Below are 21,508 nucleotides of genomic sequence, written 5' to 3'. Positions count from 1 at the left end.
CAGTTTGTCACTGGTATCTCATCACAGTGGTAGATTATGAATTTTTGGTTATCCTATCTGATAGGAAAGAATTTGCATTTTGACTGGGCCTTGACAAGAACCTGATCCTCTTCCTGCAAGTTTATATATCTCATAACCAAAAGGACATGCCACATGCCAACTTCTGGCTCTGTACATTTCACACCTTTTCTCATCCATTACCCACATTTTCCCCAATGCCAGGTTTCCAAAGATGCGTTCACACTTGGTGTCACTGACTGTGAGTCCATGCTGGGTGAGCTGTCCCAGTGGGTGGGGAGAGAATCCCTGGAACTATGAGCAGTCACTTAACTACATGCTAAAGACATGCAAACCACACAGTATACCCCTAAACTCTAACAGTTCCCTTTGCTGAAGCTCGAATGCCATTATTCAACAGCAGGGAAACCATGCTTGAAGGAGAGCCTGAATAGAAAGAGACAGTAGTCTTAACTGGTCACGCTTAAGTGTTAAATACTCCTATACACTGAGTGTTTGTGTTCCTCCAAAATTCATGCGTTGAATCCCTAATCCCCAATGTGATGGTGTTTGGAAATGGGTCCTTTTGGGAAGTATTTAGGGCTAGGTTAGGTCAAGAGGATGGGGCCCTCATAATGGAATTAATGCCCTTTTGAAAGAGGATCCTTGTGTGTCTCTCCCTCTCCATTGCCTCCTTTCACTACCCATCACCCCACCTTGTAAGGACAGAGAAGATGCTTGCTGTCTGCAAACCAGGAAGAAGGCTTTCACCAGACCTTGAGTATGTTAGCACCCTGATGTCAGACTTCCCAGCCTTCAAAACTGTGAGAAATTTCTGTTGTTTAAGCCACCCAGTCTGTGGAATTTGGTTAAAGTAGCCTGAACAAACTAACTCAAATATCTTATGTTTATAAGTTTCACGGATCACATAACCATGGGAAGGCATCACGAGGGTCCATCCTAGGTCCTGGGAAAAGTCTGAGCAAGCGAGGAGCCTGAAACTGAAGCCTCATTTGCTTCCTGGTACATCTGCCTTGGCTGTTAAACTGTCCTAAGAATCCCCAAGATATGCCCTCCTTGCCACTTAACCCCTTGGAGTTTGGCTTCTACCCTCCCTTCTTATAACTCATCAAGGAACAGCTAACCACTCACTGCATTATCTTTCCCCCAGTCTTTATTCTTCTCAGTCCTCTGCCTTCTTTCTCTGAACCAAGTTACTCCCTTGCCTCTCATTGAACACCTTCCTGACTCATTCACCTCCCATCTATCTTGCCCACCCTCCCATCTCCCCTCTGTTCTCCCTGAATGATGGTGCCTTCCCAAGTTCTGCCCCTGACTCCTCCTCCCTTCTCTCTTCAGAGCACTCTTCCTTGGAAATCTCACTCGCAGACTCCCATTATGACTGCAGTGTGTCCAGTCTCCTCCTCTCTAGAAAGGAGCTTTCTCTCTAGAGCCAGTTTAGTTGCTCGCCAACAACTCCCCAACACTTTAATCCACTGTCTTTCTCTCCCCTCTTCTTGCCTCCTCTTGTCTATCAATGCTGAGAGATCACTGTTGACTCATGTTTCACCCTCGGCCACCACATCCCCTTCTCCCCTTTCCTACTGCCACTGCCCTGCTTCTATCCTTAGCATCTCTTAACTACAGTCAAGAGAATTCCACTTATTCAAGAGAATTCACAACCTAGTACTTCCCCACCTCCTTCCACCCAGATGGTTTTTCCTTCTCTTTAGAACTGCTACATGTTTTTTATTTCTCTGATAGAATCTAATATTTCATCTTGTTTTTATATGGCAATAACACATATAAAGTGTTCATAATGTGCTAAGCATTTTGCACTATCTCATATAATACTCACACCCACCCTCTATTATTATTAATGTGATCATTGTTTCTATTTTTAATGAGGAACCAGAGCCTTAGGGGGAAAATGAGTAATTTGCTCAAGATCATATAGAAAGTGGCAGAGCCAGAAGGTTAGACGCAGTTCTCAGGCTACAAATAATCATAAGCTTAATAAACGATAACAATAGCTACTATTTGTTGTGCACTTGCCACATGCTCTATAAACCTTGCATTATCCTATGAGGTACTATCATCTCCTTCTCACAGAAGTGAAAACTCTAAAAGACCCCAGAACTTACCCCCCTAAGGTCTCCTAGCTGGTAATGCCAAAGTTAGTACTGGAACACAGGTCATTTGCCTACAGAGCCTAAGCTAGTTACCATGTAACCATACTGCCTCCCTCTCTGTTGACTTCAGCTTTATTGTCTTGGCCTTTCTGCCTTACAGTAATCTTCCTGAAGGCAAGGCCACTACTGATTCATTTTTTTCATACTAAAGATAACTTTTTTATTTCAAAATAATTTCAAAATTACAAAAAGTTGCAAAAACAGTACGATTTCTTTTGCTGAATCATTTCAGAGTCCCTTACCAACAATGTTGCTCTATAAACTATTAATGATTTAGCATAAATTTCCTCTGAAGATATTCCTCTATATTACTACAATAAAACCATCAAAATGAGGAAATTAACATTGATACATCATTACCATCTAATCTCAAATGCCATCCAATTTTTACCAATTGTCCTACTTATGTTCTTTGTAGCAAAAGGATCCAGCAGAGACTTAAACATTTAGTTCTCTATGTCTTTAGTCCCCTTCAGTCTGGAATAATTCCTTAATCTTTACTCAGTATCCATGTCTTTGACATTTTTGGAAATTGCAGTTCAGTTATTGTAAAATGTGCCTCAATTTGAGTCTGTCCAATATTCTCTCAGGATTAGATTCAGGTTACAGGTCTTTGGCAGTAATATCTCAGAACTGATACTCAGTTCCTCTGTCTTCCTATCAAGTGGTCAATTTCTTTTCAAACTTTCTGTCATAGGGTTAACTTTGAAAATTGGATTAAGATGATACCTGACAGATTTCTTCAAGATGCTCTTTTGTCCTCTTAAATACATAAATATTTTGTGAGAGGCACCTCTTTGAGATTATATTATTATTGGCTCCCCATTCAACTTTTACCCAGTTAGCTTTCATATCCATAAATGTTTCTTGGCTTAATTGCTACCAAAATGGTAAAAAGTGGTGATGTTCTCCTCCAAGTATTCCTTCTAGATTTATTAGTCATTATTCACTTCTCTCAATTTATTTATCCACCTATTTATTTATACTAGTAGGGACTCATGGATCCTATTTATTCAGTAAGTTATAATTCTTTGTTAACATTACCTATTTTGAAGCTCAAATTATCCAAGGTGAGTGTGAATGTGTGGTGTGAGTGTGGGAGTCCCTTCAAGGAGGCTGCCATGTTCTTTAGCATGTTTCCATTATTCCTTATGACCTGGGGCATACCAGGCTTCTCTTGTACTTTCCCTGTCCTGGTCCAGGAATCAGTCATTTCTCTAAGCAATCATGGGTCCTTTTAATAGAAAATGGTATTTAGAAATCAAGATCCGGTCTGTAGGTGTGCTTATTATGATTGCGGTGTCACTGTTCTGTAGCTCTCTCAGTGGCCAGAGCTAGAAAGCTAGCAAACGAGTGCGTGTGTGTGTGTGTGTGTGTGTGTGTGTGTGTGTGTGTATGTAAAACAATAAGTTTACATCAATACTTTCAATTCTGATCTAATATCACATAGTTCATCCCATTTTTCTCTTTTTTTCCAAATTTATAACTCTCTTCTTAAATAGTATGAAACCATGATCTCCAAAGTATTTATTTATTGGGCCAACCTCCCTATATATACCCAATCTCCTAATGCTGCCACATATCCCCCCCCAACCCTCTTTCTGGATACCATTCTCACCCTACTGAGGCTCTTATTTCCCATGCCAGCCTGTCCCCACCCGAACTCTGCATCTTACCTTCCTATACAGTAGCCACTCTTGCTTATCTCAATCTAATGGCTTCTAGACTGAATTATTCAAAAAGCTCACTAATTTTATAATTAATTTCTGAACTGGCACAATGTTCTTTGCTGAGGGAAAACTCAATTCACATTTTTTAAATGTTTATTTTTGAGAGAGAGAGAGAGAGAGAGAGAGAGGGAGGGAGAGAGAGAGAGAGAGAGGACACAGGCAGGGGAGGGACAGAAAGGGAGAGGGACAGAGGATCCGAAGCAGGCTCTGCACTGACAGCAGAGAGCCTGATATGGGGCTCAAACTCACAACCCATGAGATCATGACCTGAGCCAAGGTCTGATGCTTAACCAACTGAGACACATAGGTGCCCCTCACATATTTTTAATCAAATAAAACAAATCATTGTCCACTTGAGGTTTTTCTACATGAATGTTAGTCTTTATTAAGAAAATACCGTTTATACTTTATTATAAAATAATTCCTTGGCAAAAAGAAAGATTAAAAATTAAGTTCTTATTAAGAAGTCTAAATTCAACTTTTAGAAAGCTCAAAGTACCAACCAAAACTTCATCATTTTCCATCCACACCCAGCCTCCCCCCATGTCCATGAGAGTTCCTGACCTTCATTTTTTTCCAGTTCACTACTAAGGAAACAATGTTTAATTTTTTTCCCAAAAATGTCTTTGTCACTTCATGAATTTAAACTGATTACCCTTAGTTTTTCTCTGTCTAGGCTCTCGATTGCCTGAAGTTTAAAACCCTATTTCCATGACACACATTGCTACCTGCTTTTGCCAAGACTCTACTTTCTCCTGAGGCTTGCTCACTTCAAGCCCATCCACCAAGAGTTCTTCTACTGGGAACATAGCTTCTCTACTACACATCTTGATCCAGGATACTTTTCCTTTCTAACTTTTCAAAACCATAAATATATTATAAAAGGGCATATACAGCTTTCTCACAAATATTACATTTCAGATGGTTGATTTATTTTTAAATTAAGGTGCACACAGATGTGATGTGGTTATAAATAAACAGAACTGTGGCTTAAGGTTTTATTACTTTTATAGTTTATCGTAAATATATAAAAAACAAATATATTTTAAAAAATAGTTGTTCTTCGGGGCTGCCAGAGAGATTAAAGAGTATGACAACCAGTAAACAAAGTTATGGCATCCATATTTCTTAGGCTTAAATTAAAACCTCTAGGGACAGGGGTGCCTCCCTGGCTTAGTCAGTAGGGCAGGCAACTCTTGATCTCAGAGTCATGAGTTCAAGCCCCATGCTGGACATAAAGCATACTAAAATGAAATAAAACTAGAGACTTTTGTGAAGGGCTGGATTAGAAATTTCAGTGACTACTGAATAAATGCTACCAAGAAACTTCAAGTCCAACTTATCGATATTAAGGTAAGACAAGAGCTGAGTTTCTAGTACCATCATCCACAGATTGTATAACAATAAGTCATATGTATTATCACATGCATTCCTCACAAGAACCCTTTGAGATAAGCAAGAGTTATAATATGATTGCACAAGCTCACGCCTCTTTGACGTGGCAGAGCTAAAATTCAATCCCACGTCTTCATTCACCCCACACATCATGCTGCCTCTCAAAACCAGATTATGTTTGTAATAGGTTTACAATTCCTTAACCACATCTTATGCTGTGCAGCCAAACTCCCTTCTACCTAATGAGGTAGATAAATCAAGCCAATCAAGTCTAAATTCGTGGGGAGAATGCCTTCTGAAAAGATGTTTTCATTAAGGTAACTGGCTTATTCAAAAAATTATTTTCCCTTCACGATAAAGAGCAAGGTTTCTAAAGAAATCCCACACTAGATTATATTAAAAACTCAGAAAACCCTTCTGATATTAATTATGTATTTTTTTAACTGACAAAGTAGAATGAATGCTTTTTCTTCTGGGTTACCATTTTTATATGAAGACAGGACAATAAATTCCATTCATAGACCTTTTCACAGATGGCTATGCTACAGTGATGAGAATATAGGGCAAGAAAAAGAGTCAGTTATTTAATAGTCATTGCGAAGCCCAAAAATTACCATTTCACTTTTTGATGAATATATTACTTCTACCACTTTAACTTATTGAAAATTCTAAGAATTCTATCACTATGAGCAAAATGTGGTGCTTAACAATTATAAAACTGACATTATTTTTAAAATTCACAAAGTTATACAGAAGAAAATTAAAATCACATACACCCTCATCATCAAATGATTAACAACTGGTTTCTCTTAAATGTCTTTTCCTGCATTTGCATACTTGGCTTGTTTTTGCACAATTAGGATCTTATAGCAGACTTTCATGTTCTGCTCTTTGTCCATTTATACTAGCATTTTCCCATGACATTCAACTCTATAATGTGACGTTAGTAGATGAAGAACAGTCTTTGCGATGTACCCCAATTTATTTAACCATTATTTGTTTAACTCTATTATTAGAAATGTTGGCTTTTTTATTTTCACTATTAAAAATAGCAATGCAATAAATACCTTTGCAATAAATCTTTGGCCACAACTTTGGATAGATTCCTAGAAGTAAAATTATTGCATGAAAGGACATGAACTTTTTTAAGAATGTTGATTCATATTGTTAAATGCATTTCTAGGAAAATTGTACTGGCTTGTACTTCAACCAGACTATCAAAAAAAAAACACAAAAAACCTCTTTGTAGCACTTCATATTTTAACATTATTTTCCAGTTTGCTAGTCTAAAAATGATCTCATTGTTTTAATGTAGATGCATTTGACTATTAATAGAACCAAATATTTTGCATATGTTGATTTTTCATTTACGTGGGTGTATACATTCGTATTTCCTTCTGTCTTGTATCCATTTTCCTAATGGGATATTTACATTTTTATTTTCAAATATATTTTTTCATTTGTTAAATAAATAGCTCTTAGCATATTTGTTGCCAATATTATTTACCAGTTAATCATTTGCTTTTAATTTTTATGTAGTCAAATGTTCCACTATGTATTCAGAGCTCATAATGTTTAAAACATGTCATTACACATTTTGGTAAATAGAATAATTTATCTATCAATTTGTTCATTGTGGTTGGACAAGAGACAATAAAGCAAGCTGTTTGAGGAGTCTAGTAATCTCTTATCCAGCAGTCTTCACAGGTAGTTTTGGAGAGTAGTTAATTATTCAAAATCACTCTTCCAAACTCAGCTTTCCATAACCCTGAATGAAGCTTTGAATTAACCTGGGCCCTTTGGAAACTTTGTCTCCAGACATAATATAATTTCCTAATTATAAGAAGTAAATCTTATCAAAAGCACCCCAAGAGTCTTCCAGGGGACGTCAAATGCTCATTGCCACATAATATTTTGATGTGTTAATTATAAATGAATGTGAAACATAAGGACTATATTTCCTCTAAATAAACAAGAATATAAAGTGGAAAGGTGCCTGGTCAGTTATATCTGGGACAATTTGGAAGGAAAAAGGAGTTTAACTCAAACCTAAAATATAATTCATTTACCAACTGTATATCTGATCTCAAAATAAGTCGAGTCTCTTATGATCACAGTAATGTGATCTTCTGAGAGAAGATAGGAATTCCAGATATAGGTCTCTTCAACCTACATTCCAGGGCCCTTTGTGGCAATATTTTTAGAAAGAGGGAAGAACATACAAAGTATATCCCTTCCCCTTTCATTTCAGTTCTGACGGTATGAAATATTAAGATTCACATCAAGCCAGAGGAATCCTCACCATTGCACTCCACACTGAGCCCGCCCAAGTGAGTGTAAGAGAGACCAGCACTGGTGGCAAAGAGTTACCTTCGAGGAATCGAGCTGATGCTAGCCAAAACTGCCATCTGTCCACAGTGAAATCTGTCAATTGTGGCTATTTATGAAATCTCTAGTTGAGCCTATGAATGGCTCAGTCTTACCTTGCCTACTCAATGTTACTCTCTTATCCAAAATCTTACTAAGACTTATACTTGTTCTTCTGAAAGGAGACAAGTATAGGATTGTCCCTAAAAATGTTCATGAAATACAGTGTTACGGTAAGAAGTGAAAAGAGGCTGGATTTTGGAATCAATCCTAGGCTCAAATCCTGAGGATACTTGCTATGTAATATTGGCTATGTCATTAACATCTCTGTGAAACGGGAGAAGTGATGTCTCTCTGGCCTCACTCACTGGTGGTGGGAAAGAGCCACCAAGAAAACAAACCCACGTGTCTGGCCAGCCGTAGCAGCTTGGTGCACGACACTTGCACAGGCCTGCCTTGTGATTTTCCAAGTCACACAACAAAGTGGGATTGGGAAGAGCAATGGAAACGGAGGTGTGTGTAAGATTTAAAATATCATGGGAATGTTTAGCCTTCATTTCATTTTTCAGGAGTAATCGACATTCTTTTCACATGATACATCTATGTTTGCAGAACACCAGGATGCGCAAAGGGTCTGCTGCCTCTTTGTTTTATTTACTATCATTATCTGGAATTACTTAGAAATAAACAGAAAACCACAGATGGAGAAAAAGCCAGTCTAGCAAAAAAAAAAAAAAAAAAAAAAAAAAAAAAAAAAAAAAAGGTCTTTGTCAGTTCCAAAACCGTTAACAAATATTTCCTAAGCAAGATGAGCTTCAGACTCTCTCTTTCAGCCAGCAGACCATGCAAGGGATTACTAGGGATTCCTAAAGCAATCCATTTTTGCTCTCCAATAGGCAATCTTTTTGCCAAACCCCACCTCCTAAAACTCAAATACTCTAGGTCAATTCTGTCTTCATTTTTACCTTAAGTCGGTTCACAAAGTTACTGATAACACCAAGTGAGTGGACTCCAAATGACTCTCAAAGCCAGAGCAGAAAGAGGGATGGAAAAGCTTAAGGGAAGATTCCTTATCTCAAGACTTTCTATAGAATTCTTTATATTTAAAGAAATACCACTGAAATGTGAAGCCCTCCATAAAATTTTGCAGCATTTAAAAATATTATTGTGCCATAAATCCATGGCTAATTTATCTCAAGGTTTTAAGACATTTGTAACATTTTTATAACTTAATATGTAAAGGAGAAACTTTTCTAAGAATTAACTGTATTTTATGAGTTTTACCATACCTCAGAGCAAATGAAACCCAAACCATCATCAGTTTTCAGCTTATTCCTCATCAGAGCTTAACAATGGACTTTTTTGCATAAAACCAGAGGCAACATATTTTCTAAGACAACGTCAAATTCAGGTATCAGGTTTCTTCTTTCCTCCCACACACAAAAAATTATTTCTATATTAATAAGCACACAGGGAATACCGTACTTAGCAGGTTGAGAGCACAAACTTTAGAGTTAGATAAGAAGGATTTTCTGGATTTGCCATCAAGGATTTGTGTGACCTTGGGGACATGATCTACCATTTCTAAGCCTCAATCTCCAGATTTCTAAATTGGGCTGAATAGCGTGACCTTTGAAATAGGAAAAAAATCATAATAATTATACTCTACCTCAAAATACGTGAACTGTGTTCCATGATAGCAGTGGTAAAAGTTCACAATGCACAGAATATTTATGCAGACATTTTATTGTTATCCTTTTTTTTCCCCCTTAAAACACAGACACGCAAATTCTCAAAGCCTCTGGAGTTAATTATTCCTCTTCCTTCTACTCCCAATACTTAAGTTAATTCGCTGCCTTTTAGCACCACGCCTAGAGGATCACAGAATAGAAAAAACATGGGTACCTCAGATCAATGCTCCTTATAAAATATATGTTTCCTTTATAAGTCAGAGGTTTCCATATGCACGATCTTCAAGAAGTCACATCCCCTCTTTTTCTTTCGGTTTGGTGGGTTTCATGGGATGAAGGCTGATGCCTTCTCTGGGTCTACCATCAAGGATTCATTCTGAAATGTGTAACATTACATAATAAATAAGTCCATTATGCTGAAGTGAATATCCAAAATGAGAAAATGAGATCTTAAAACTATCTGCATAATTACTCTTACCATGTCTGACCATTGCCACAAATAATTTCTCTTGATTTTAGCAAGCAAGCCTCACTATATTTTTCATAAAATGAAGTTTGTGATGAACACTGCCCAAAGAATGCAGCAGATTCCATTTCACTAATAAGCTTGAGGTTGGCTGTAGGCTTTTTGGAAGTGATTAAATATGACAGATGTAAGACATGTTTAAGAGTGTGTGAGGTGGCTGAATGGCAAAACTTGACTGAAACGAGAGAGAAAAGATATTTTAGCTTAAGTTTAAGGGCCAATGTGGGCTGGAGAAGGGTATGGCTGGAAGCATAGGGAACAATTGAGATACTGGGAGACAGAAAAGAAGCCAGAGAAAGAGTTTCTAAGCAATAGGGAAAATTCTTCCAGGATCCATTAGACCTAGATTATTTTTTCTTGGTGTCCTAAACTAGGAAATTCCTAAAATCCTTCCAAACTTAGTTGCAGCAGGCATTTTCCAAGAGACTTTTTTTGGCTGATAAAAAGATTAGTGGACACCAACCTTAGTGGAGGAGAGCTATAGTTGCATCCTTACACAGATTTGTGAAGAGACAAGAGTTAAAACAACAGAGACACTGTCAACAGCACTCCATGACTGAGGCAAAAATGCTTTGTATTTTCAAGAGTGAAGGGTGACCAGTGCAGATGAGAAGTGTGAGAACTCTACTCAATCAAGCAAGACCTGCTATTCTGGATTAAGGATGTGTACAAGGTGGGAATGAAAAGCAGATCAGACCACAGAACCAATGTGATGCAAGAGAGAGACAACAGAAACAGGTCAGCTACCATCAGAGTCTATCTTAAGAAGCCAAGTGCCCTGGGGGGGGGGGGGGGGGGGAACACAAAGGTCTTGAGGACAGGTTGCCATTCTCCCAGGCTCCCCCATTTCCTCTCCACATGGCCTTGGTCAGGTTACACTCTCCCAGCCAGGTTCCTCATCTGAGCAAATATCCGACCTTTACCCTCACTGTGCACGTTGGTGAACACACTTCACACCAAAAAGTGTGAACTGATCGTCAGCAGTGTGAATTCTTTCCTCAAGCAATATAAACCCTCCTAGGTCAGTGTTCTGTAGATGTGGTAGGAGGGCATCTATCCTCCTCCCCGTAAAAACACTTCCATTTCCTTGAAGAAAGTGATTAAGTCACCTCTTGGAACCCTGGTACCCTTCGGGAGGAAAAAAATAGTAAGTTTTCACAAACGCAGACTCTCTTAGTCCTCCTCCCCTCCCCCAAAGATTCAATTAACAAGAGGGAAAAGGTGGCGTGTTTTTAACAAGTTCTTCACGCTGAATTGCTTAGAGATGTACATTAGCCCTCCTTTTAGTAATAGGAAAAAATTATCTCGTCATGACTCGACTCTTTCCCACCTCCAGCGGAGGTTTGCAATCAATCAGCCGGACAGCAAGATTGATTTTCTAATTAAGCCGGCATTTGTATCTGCTCGCAGAGCCACAGAAGGCTTCCCTACTGTATCTTCCCAATGCGTTCCTACTTGTATTCCTTTACCCTCACGTTTAAAACCCTTTCAAAGTTGGGGGTGGGGGGTAGATAGCCACTCTCTCTGAGCAAATATCCAATAGGATAACTGCCTGCTTCGGGGGAGAATTACGTGAAGTTACAGAGCGGAAGAGAGAAACATGAACAGGAGCCCATTTGGGTTTGATTTGGCTCACATGTGGATGAAATCTGCCACCCTGGCCCTGTCCCCCTCTCCACCTCCTCCCACCCCCAGGCCCAGCCAGGATACAGCTCCACAGCTCCACTGGCCCAAACAGATGGCTGGGGGAGGGGGGAGGGAGGGCAGGCTCTTAGCATTTTGAAAAGCTCCATTTCAAGCCCTGCTTGCCAAAAAGGTATAGCGGGCTTTTGTGCCGGCCTCTGTGATGAGATGTGCTGGTGATTTAATTTACTTAGGGGAAGAATATGAAACCCTGAAACGGCTCAGCCAGATTAAGCTTCCTCAGGGACTCCCCCCGGAGGAGAAAACTTACTTTAGCAATTCTGGATCCTATGGGCCCGTGCCTTGTTGATCAGGACCTTCCTTCAGTGAGAGACACCGGGGAATAAAGCTAAAATCAGTGAGAAAAGCTTGCATCTTTTTAGTTCGTTCCTGGTACATCCATTACCTAATGTTTTATTTAAAAACTCAGTCTTTCACTAATTCGAAATACTAACTTCAATTTCGGGAACATTCTGACCTGACCTGGGATGGAGTTTATTTATGCTCAGTGTTAAAAAAGAAAGGAAGTGAGAGAGAAGGAAAAAAAAAAAAAAAAGAGAGAAGAAAGAAACAGATGAGGAGGGTGGCTGAGGCAAGGTGACTAGGGGGTGGCCATGTGTGATGGGCTTAGTTAAGAAACAATTTGTTTTAAAGACCTTAAAAAAATAGCCTTTCAACTAGCATCATTCATATCCATTAAGTAGCTGCTGGACTTTGATGGCACCGCTCCAGTCATTCATGTCCCCCTGGGCTACGCAAACAACATGCTCCAAATTGAACTCCTCGTTTTTCCCGGAAGCCACGTCCTCTTTCTGACCTCTCTATTTCTGTATATGGCACCTCTATGCTCCTAGTCATCAGGCGAAAACCTGGGGATCACTGTGGACTCCATTCCCCCTTGACCCCCAGCCTCTCCTGTGTGCTGTGCTCTATTTCACTACCAGGGTAATATCCTAATTCTTTCCAGAGAGTATCTTAGAGTCTGTCATCCCATGCTCAAGGACATCCAGTGGCTTCCCACTGAATCCTACTGAGGCATAGACTCCTCAGTTCAGCAGGTCTCTTTAGATTTTCTGATGTGATGTCCATGTTTTGATGGTTTGCATGAGGAGGGCGGTGCCACCCCCAGGGCATTTGGAAATTGTGTCAGAGTTGTGTTTGTTTGCCTCAGTGACTGGAGGTCAGTGTCATTTAATGAGTAGGACATTAACATTACTACAAGTTTAGCCAAACTTCACTCTTCCTCCAAACATATTTCCCCTGGTTATGACCTTATCCAAGTTCAAATCAATCCCACGTGCGATCTCTTTCATACAAACTGTCCTGACCACCACCATCCTGCCTCAACATGCATGCATGCATGCACACACACACACACACACACAGGACTTCATCTTTCACTTTCCTGAATATCACTTATGGAATTCATCACAATCTGACTTTTACAAATAAATTGGCCTAATTATCTCTCCATTAAATTATAAACTCCTTGAGTACTCATTATTTACCTCTCACACAAGTTACACAAGGCTTTGGATACACCAAGTACTCAACATGTAATCATTAAATTGACCTGGGATGAGGATCAGGAGGAGGCCCAGGAAGACAGGCAGATCCTGAAAGACTGAGTAGCGCTGGCAAGGGCAGATCATATTCTTAGAAAGGGGAAGACCAGCCAGGCTGAGGGATCTAGCTCACACGAGCAGTCTGAGAGTCCTCGAGATGAGAGGTGATTCAGCAAGAGCTCAAGTCCTTGGTGGTCAGGCAGAAAGAAGGGCAAAGAAGACACCAATGAACAGCTCACAGAGGCGTCAGGAAATAAAAGGACAGTTCAGAATCAAAAGTGATCTCAATAAATGATTAAGAACCTGGGTGCCAGTGGTCTTGGCAGGTTGTACCCAGGGCCTCACGGCACATAAAGGGGAGCAGCTGCTTGGCAATGGACCTGAGACACAGCTGGATTCACGTTTTGCCCCAGGCTCTGAGCTTTTGTGTGGTTCCTCTGAGGGTGGACATCAATCTAGCTCCATTAGCATGAGCTCTGCAGGAGGGACAGCCCACTGGGAGTATTTGGCCTGTGTAGAAGCAAGAGGCAGCAGAAGCTTTTAGAAGGCAGAGCTGGGGGTAGGAACATTAGCTGCCTAGCTGTTTGAAGGGAAAGGCTACAGGTGGGAGAAGGAGAAAAGCAATATTTCAGAAGCACGCTCCACTGAGGTAACCTGGACATATGACTAATGGTTGGGAAGAAAAGTGACGTTGTGGAAGAGAAACAATACTTGAGAGGGAATTTTGCAGAAGGCATGGGGGAGGAGAAATGCTGAACAGATAAGTCCATAAGTAACAGCAACTATGCTAGGTGCTAGGATTGAAACCATGGAAATAGAAAGAGAGAAATGAGAGAATGTGCTTATAAAGAAGACTTCGAAGGCAATGGCAATGACATCTCAAAATGCAGAAGTCTCCCGGGACTCTGTGGAGAGAACAGAACCAAGTAGTCAAAGAGAAAGACTAGAGAGAGCACAGAGAAAGATCCTTTGACTGGCAAGATCACATTAATGTGTTATAACCCATAAACTGGGAGAAGGAACCGGAATGAGTTATAAGAAACTGAAAATAAATGGGGGGGGGGGTACGCCTGGGTGGCTCAGTCAGTCAAGTATCTGACTTCAGCTCAGGTCATGATTTCAAAGTTCGTGAGTTCAAGCCCCGTGTCGGGCTCTGTGCTGACAGCTCAGAGCCTTGGGCCTGCTTCAGATTCTCCCTCTCTCTCTCTCTGTGCTTCCGCCTTGTGTTCTCTCTCAAAAAATCATAAATAAATACACATATAAAAAATTAAAAAGATTTTAAAATGGAAAGTCCATATATTTTGGAAAAGTAAAAACCATGAACTACAGCAAGAATAACCAAGAAAATGCATCAGTGACTATTTATTGGAGGAGAATTTGTGTGACGTACCTTATTAGACAGGTGATATTTGAAATATACCTCAAGAAATAGGAAGAATTTCAGTAGGTAAAGAGAAAAGAACCGAGCATTTGTAGGTGATGCAGACATTATGAACAGCAAGTAGCCCAGAATCAGGCAAGTACATCCCAAAGATAGAAGACAAGTGTATTGGACAAAAGAGAATGGAGGAGAGGAGAGAAACAAGAAGAGGTGATTTGCACTACTGGAAAACTGGATCATCATGTAGCTGGTGGCCAGCCATTCAATGGCATGGAAAGGAAGGCACACATGGCATGGGGATATTGAGAAAATATATTCACTGATATATGAAAAAGTTACTTGACTTAAAAAAGTTATATGCATCCCCATGTTTATTGTAGCATGATTTCCAATAGCCAAGATATGGAAGCAGCCCAAATGCCCAGCAATAGATGAGTGGCCAAAAAAGATGTGGTATATATACACAATGAAATATTACTCAGCCATAAAAAAGAATAAAATCGGGGCACCTGGGTGGCTCAGCCAGTTAAGCATCCAACTTTGGATCAGGTCACGATCTCATGGTTTGTGAGTTCAAGCCCCACATCGGGCTCTGTGCTGACAGTTCAGAGCCTGGAGCCTGCTTCAGATTCTCTTTCTCTCTCTCTCTCTCTCTCTCTCTCTCTCCCCCCCACCCACCCTCCCTCCCTCCCTCCCTCTCCCTGTCATTCTCTCTCTCTGCCCCTCCCTTGCTCATGCTCTCTCTCTCAGAAATAAACATTAAAAAAATTAAATATAAAAAACTAAATATATATTAAAAAGGAATGCAATCTTGCCATTTGCAACAACATGGAAGGATCTAGATGGTATAATGCTAAATAAGTCAGAAAAAGACAGGAGCCATATGATTTCACTTATACATGAATGTAAGAAACAAACCAAATGAACAAAGTAAAAAGACCAAAAAAAAAAAAACAACAACAAAAAATCCAGACTCTTAACTACAGAGAACAAACTGATGGTTACAGAGGGGAGATGGGTGGGGGATGGGGGAAAACAGTGAAGGGCATGAAGAAGCACACTTATCATGATGAGCACAGAGTAATACATAGAACTGTCGAATCACTCACTCGATTGCACACCTGAAACTAATAAATAACACTGTATGTTAACCATACTGGAATTTAATAAATAAACATTTAAAAAAGAAAAAAATATTACTTGTTTCTGTAGAGAATTGCAACATCCAGTTTGCGTTAAGCATCGCCACTTCCCCCCCTTCCCTCTCATGCCACCACATTCTTGGGATGATTTTTCCTTTCAAATCTTGGGAAGGGAAAAAATTCTGTGAGCTTCCTGGACTTGAGCTGCTGCCACTCTCAGCACCTCCCTTTGCTTTTAAGAGTCACGGTTGAATTCACAAAGGAATGGTGACAGAGCTAATTAGAGGGAAAGTTAATTAGAATCTAGAGTTCCTAAAATTTATCCCTTCCTTCAGCAACTCTTCAAGTTCCTGAAAGTGCTTCATAGAGAAACAGATCTGCCCCGATGCAGGTAATTTCCAAGACGGTTAAGAGAGAGGAGAGGAGGGTGGGGCTTGGAAGCACAGGAACAATTCGTGTTTTCACTTCTAATGGTTTGCCATGGGGGGTGACTCTAGGTGCTAGGGGTGGATGTCCACAGAGCTGTCTTGGAACAGACTACTCATCCCTTTCAGTGAAAGAGCCCCAAAACCGCACGAACAGAACTAGGCTGAGTAAATCCCCCTTTGCCACACCAGAGCCAATTTCAGAGTCAACTGCGTCATTAATTTAACCCATGGCCCTTTTAACCCAAGGTCCTGTCCTATTCAGAGACATGTCTTCGAAGAGCCAACTGACATTTGGGGCTCAAAGGCAAGTGAGCTGAGGCTGAAGGATAGGCAAGTGATATTTTTTGTTTGTTTTCTTTCTAAATATGTGGAGGAAAATATGGTCACGTGTACGATCCCCTGAAGGGCTCTTTCTTTTGCACTTGGACGATAAATTGCTACCGCTTATGAAAGAATAGAAGATTCGTCCCCAGGCATTCATTTTGTTACATCCTGGAGCCAAAATCCATCTCAGGGATAGGTAGGAGGAAAAGGAATTGCTACAGATGGGGGAGAGGGGAAATCTGGTTAATATGAATTTTTCATGAAATTAAATGAAATGAGAGTAACTTCTGGAATCAGAATGACCTCGGGTCAAAACTTCACTTCAAACTTACAATTAGAACTGCAATTTTCACCTCTCTAAAATAAGGGTAATAATACCTTCTTATGGTCATTGTGAGGACAAAAGGAGATCATGTTCAGACAGCTTAGCTCAGTGCTTTGCATGTCGTGTCTATTCTAGGAGAAAGGATTGTGTTGGTAAGGACTTAGAAGGCTCTTCACTAAACAAGATTAATGTTGGGGTATGAGGCATAGAAATAATAGTAGTTGCCACAAAACCAGCTGCCATATAGCCAGGCTTCTTTGCCTGTCTCTCCCTTATGGGAATTTTGGTTCTGGAACCCAGCAGGATGAATCACTGGACACCAAGATGACTGCACATCCAGCATCTATTACTGGTATCTTTCTTAATGTTTTCAACACCATCAAAAAAAAAAAAAAAAATGGACCAACCAGCCAGTTGGAGCCCATTCAACACTAAATAAACATTTGGAATGAGGCCATGTCTTTTGCAAAATTACAATCCGCTTAAAATAGATGGCCTCAGAGGTCAGTTTAAAATATACTCCATTGGATGTCCACATTTGTTTACCTCTCTCCAAAGGCAATTTGGGGGCAAGCAACCCAGACAGCTGCTCGGGGCATTAGGCACTAAGTACAGACGCTGCTGTTCCTTGAACAGGATGTGCTACGCTACTGCTATTTCAGACAAGGCCTCCATCTACCCATGCAGAAGAAGGCAAGGGTCCCCCAACAAGTGTGCAAGCCTTACAATGGGCATTTAGGGAGGGAAGTGGGAAAAGGGGGGAGGGAGAAAGCTTTCTGTATCTTTCTGATCTGGAGCCCCATTGGGGTCTCTAATTTCTCCTATCCTTAGCAAAATGATCTCTTGGTTTTCTGATAGACAGTCCTAAAACCTTACTGAAAAGCTTTCATGCAATTTTGTCTCAAAGACTGAACCATTTTCAAAAGCACTGTTTAGGTAAAATAAATCAGGAAAATGTGGACTAAATCGTTCCCCTTCATAAAGGCACATGTTGCAAAGGAGGAGATGGGTTTATGGCAAAACTTTCTTGGGTTTCCAAAAACTATAACACTAACGATTAGTTTTAGATGTAGACATTTCTCCCTTTTCATCTCCAATAAAGTAGTAATAATAATGGTATCACATACGCTTTTTTAGTGGGAAAAAATTTTTAATTGCCAAGAACAGAATTTCCAGACATTGAAGAGACTAATAAATTGGCTATTAAAACACTTTTTAGGAAATCATTAACTTTGAGTATGCTGTGTAGAGTAGTTCTCAAGTCTTTGATTGATCCATCTTAAAATGAGGAATAAAAGAACTGGCTCTTGCAAGTAAGAATGTTCTTTGTACGTTCAGAATATTTTATTTGAAATGAAATACGAATTCTTCTGAGACAGACTGCCTTGACTGTTCTAGCCCGCACTGATTTTCTCCTTTCCTGACCTTCTACAGCATGTATAGTCAGTCCACTGCATTCAGGAGCTAATCACCACAGCTTGTGTTTTTGTTTCACATCTATTTGTTTTGTTTCCCCAATTAGATGGTAAGCATTTTGAAGGCATGGTCTATACCTTATATTTACTATGTATATATTGGGCACCTGTTAAGTTCTCAGTACACAGAACCTTCAGTAAATACTTATTGAAAAAAAATTTTTTTTGGATTACTACAGTTTGAAGAGAGGGTGTCTCATATGAGATGCTGCTTCAATTAGGATTATCCAACATGCAGGCATATTAAAAGCACCTGACTACATATTAGAATTACCCGAGCAACTTTCAAAACATTCTTATGCCCTATGCTAGATGCTAGATTCAAACAGAGAGGATAAAAGAGTTATATGCCTTTGCTACCAAGGGGATTATAAATTAGGGCCTAATGCAGGCATCGCAGGTAATAGTAAATAAATATGATGAATAAATTCTTCAGATAGACAAGTTGATCCTATTTTAGCTTCCTCAGCTATCATTAATTTCGGAGAATACACTACAGTGATCTTGACTGGACCTGGGTATTTCTCAAGCCTTCTTCAATAACTTTGTTCCCGACCATCCTCTAAGATGGGGTTAGTTTTACAGATGGCTAACGTCATCTGTTGTGTGCCTGATATTGACTATTTTTTGCTTACAAGCTCTACTTGCAAGTTCTAGGGGAAAATAACGTGGAGATGTGGCTTCACGTATCATGGACATGATATATCATTACTATATGTTCTGGCAAAGATAAATGCCAGATTTATCCTTACCCCTAAAATACTGGAAGGACTCACTCCCCAAATACTAGACATCAAGCAAAGAAGGCTAGTGATCCCTGAGGAAGCAAAGGAGGTGAGAAGAGCAAGCGCCCCAGCTCACTCCCTAGAGAAATATTACAGATCCTCGTGCAGGGAGGGGAGCCTGGGAAGAGCAGAAGCAGAGGAAACTCAGGAGGGTGACCAGGGAAGCCTGAGCACCAACAGTTCACAGAGCAGAGTACTGGGGGGAGAGAGAGCTGCACCACCAGAAAAATTCCAAGATTTGAACAAGACCCCTCCTCAAATACTCTACTAAGTACTGAGGAGCAAATGAAAGTGAGGAAACTGCCCAGAAGGATTTAAGTAAACAGTGCCCAGAACAGTGCCTGTTTCCCACAGCCAGAAGAGCAAACCTCAAAAATCATGGTGGATTGACTAGAGCAGGGGTAGGCAAACTATGGTGCCAAGCCAAGTCCAGCCCATCACTGATTTTTGTAAATAATGTTTTATTGAAACACAGCCACACTCACTTCTTTATGTATCTGCTATGGTTGCTTTCGTGCAGCAATGACAGAGTTGACTAATCGGGACTGAAACTAGAGAGCCCTCAAAGCCCAAAATACTTACTGCCTGGCCCTTTACAGAAAAAGTTTGCTGACAGACGCCTATGTTAAAGTACTAAGAACAGCCTTGTCTCAGCAGTGGGAAAAAATTAACCCTGGACTAAATGCCGCTCTGGTCCTACCTAATAAAGCTTCCTTTTAAAAGCAAGATCTAAAGGGATGAAATTGTTTCTTAATTAGTTACATAACTATGTTCCAGAAGAAAGCTCAAGAATATCTTCAGAAACACAACAGGGCAAAATTCGCAATGCCTGACAAAAGTTACTTAGCAAGCAAAGAAGAAGGAAAACAGAATCCATTAAGTAGGGGGAAAATATCAATCAATTAAAACTGACCCAGAGATGACACATGATAAAATTAATAGACAAAGACATTAAGTTATTATGGCTGTATGCCATGTGTTAGTGATTGAGGAAAGATTGAACATGCTGAATGAATTATATACACACACACACACACACACACACACACACACACACGAAATACCCAAATCTAAAAGTTGACCACTACAATATATGAGAACATAAGCATGAAGAGTAAGAAAGGTATAAATGGAATTATATTGTTATAAGGTTTCCAAATTGTTAGTGAAGTAATTTAATATCATCTGAAGGTAGATTGTGGTAACACATAAACATATTGTAATCTCTAGAGATACTACTTTTAAAAAAGTAACACAAAGCATTATGGTGTTAAGTCCATCAAATAAATTCTTTGTTCCAAGTTGTCTTCGTTTCTAAACATTTCCTTTGCTTCTTTTTGTTTCCATTTCTATGCTAACATTCCCCATATGTATTCATGTTTCTTGTCAACCTGTTCCATTAAGATTTTAATATACTTCCATGGTTATTCATTTAAAGACTATTTTTAAGAGCAGTTTTAGGTTCACAGCAAAACCGAAAGATACTGAGATTTTCAGTATACCCCCCCCCCCCATACATACCCTTCCCCATTACCAACACCCCCACCAGAGTGGTACATTTGTTACAATTCATGAAACTACACAGACACATCATAATCCCCCAAAGTCCATCGTTTACATTACAGTTCACTCTCGGTGCACATTTTATGGGCTTGGACTAATGTGTAATAGAACATTTCCATCATTAAGCATTGTGCAGTATATTTTCACTGCTCTAAAGGCTCTCTGGGCTCTGCCTACCCATCCCTCTCACAGCCAACCCCTGGTAATCACTGATCTTTTTACTATTTCTATAGTTTTACCTTTTGCAGAATGGCATATATTTGAAATCGTACAATAGACTTCCAGATTGGCTTCTTTCACTTAGTAATATGCATTTAAGATTCATCTATGTCTTTTTATGGCTTAATAACTCATTTCCTTTTAGCACTAAATAATATTCCATTGCCCAGATGTACCACAGTTTATTTATCCATTCACCTGCTGAAGGACATCTTGGTTGCTTCCAAGTTTTGGCAATTATCAATAAAGCTGCTATAAATATTCACATGAAGGCTTCAGTGTAGACATAAGTTGTCGATTCCTCTGGGTAAATATAAAGAAGTGTGATTGCTAGATTGTATGGTAAGTGTATGTTAGCTTTATAAGAGACCGTCACAGTGCCTTGCAAAGTGGCTGAACCATTTTGCATTCTCGCCGGCGATGAATGAAAGCTTCTGTGGCTCCGAATCCTCACCAGCGTTTGGTATTGTCATTGTCCAGTATTCAGGCCACTCTAATTGGTATGAAGTGGTATCTCATTGTTCTAATTTGCTTTTCTGTGACATATGACATGGAACATTTTTCACGTGTTTATTTGCCATCTGTGTATTTTCTGTAGTGAGGTATCTAATAAGGTCTTTGATCCATTTTTTAATGTTTTTTTTTGTTAACTTTTAAGATTTATTTGTGTATTTTATCTATCAGTCTTTTAGCAGATGTGTCTTTTACAAATATTTTCTC

The 21,508-nt window shown here is 39.7% G+C and overlaps 1 long non-coding RNA gene across 3 annotated transcripts in view; it reads right to left on the bottom strand.

Moving 5' to 3' along the window:
- Positions 1–5,446: 5,446 nt before the first annotated feature.
- LOC147577308 (uncharacterized) overlaps positions 5,447–21,508 on the bottom strand; it is a 433,319-nt gene continuing 417,257 nt past the window's right edge. For all 3 annotated transcript variants that reach the window (XR_015240136.1, XR_015240134.1, XR_015240133.1), the window contains one exon: positions 5,447–9,748. This is a non-coding gene — a long non-coding RNA (uncharacterized LOC147577308). The remainder of the gene's footprint in view (positions 9,749–21,508) is intronic.

The sequence above is a fragment of the Puma concolor genome, chromosome C2 (assembly GCF_028749965.1).
Source record: "Puma concolor isolate L17-30 chromosome C2, mPumCon1.1.hap2, whole genome shotgun sequence".
Classification (NCBI taxonomy): domain Eukaryota; kingdom Metazoa; phylum Chordata; class Mammalia; order Carnivora; family Felidae; genus Puma; species Puma concolor.
The sequence above is the reverse complement of the archived record's forward strand: the minus strand, read 5'-3'. Positions and strand labels throughout refer to the sequence as shown.